Consider the following 634-nt stretch of genomic DNA (forward strand, 5'->3'; position numbering starts at 1 on the left):
TCCGCGAACGAGAGCGCAAAAAGCGAAAATGTAAATTTATTTTAGGCCGCTTAACTGTAGCTTTACCGAATGTCTATCTATATATAAAATGAAGCTTAAAACTTGGTCCTATTGCTGTTATCTTTAATAACTAAAAGGAAGTTGATGTGACTGGTTAGACGAGACTAAATATTTTCGACGAATCCGACAGACTTTAATATAATTTAATTTCTATTGTTTAAAACAAAAGATTTGTAACAATACTCAACAAGCATGGTTCGCAAAAAAAAACAACAATATCGTTGCACGTCCGTCTCTTATACGTCCATGGTTAAACACAATCAATTTTTCCGAATAATTTACTTTTCCAAAAAAAACAACCTTCAAACTTTAAAACAACACTAAAAATTTTCATTTGATTAATGGCAGTATTTGAGTTACTCTTTCAAATCTCTTGGGAAAATCTAGAGAACTAAATTATATCTTCAAATCTCAGTTAGATATGGTGTGAAGGAAATGATATAACCGGTCAGTATTTTCATATATTTTATAAAAATTGTAATATGGCAGTGGAAATAAAATTATAACTATAAAGTTACAACAATTTATAATAATATATTTATTTCTAATTTAATTTATTTAAAAAAATTCATAT

Source organism: Hydra viridissima, unplaced genomic scaffold, assembly GCF_058129835.1.
Source record: "Hydra viridissima isolate aposymbiotic clone 2 unplaced genomic scaffold, HvirCarnegie_v1 scaffold_1, whole genome shotgun sequence".
NCBI lineage: Eukaryota > Metazoa > Cnidaria > Hydrozoa > Anthoathecata > Hydridae > Hydra > Hydra viridissima.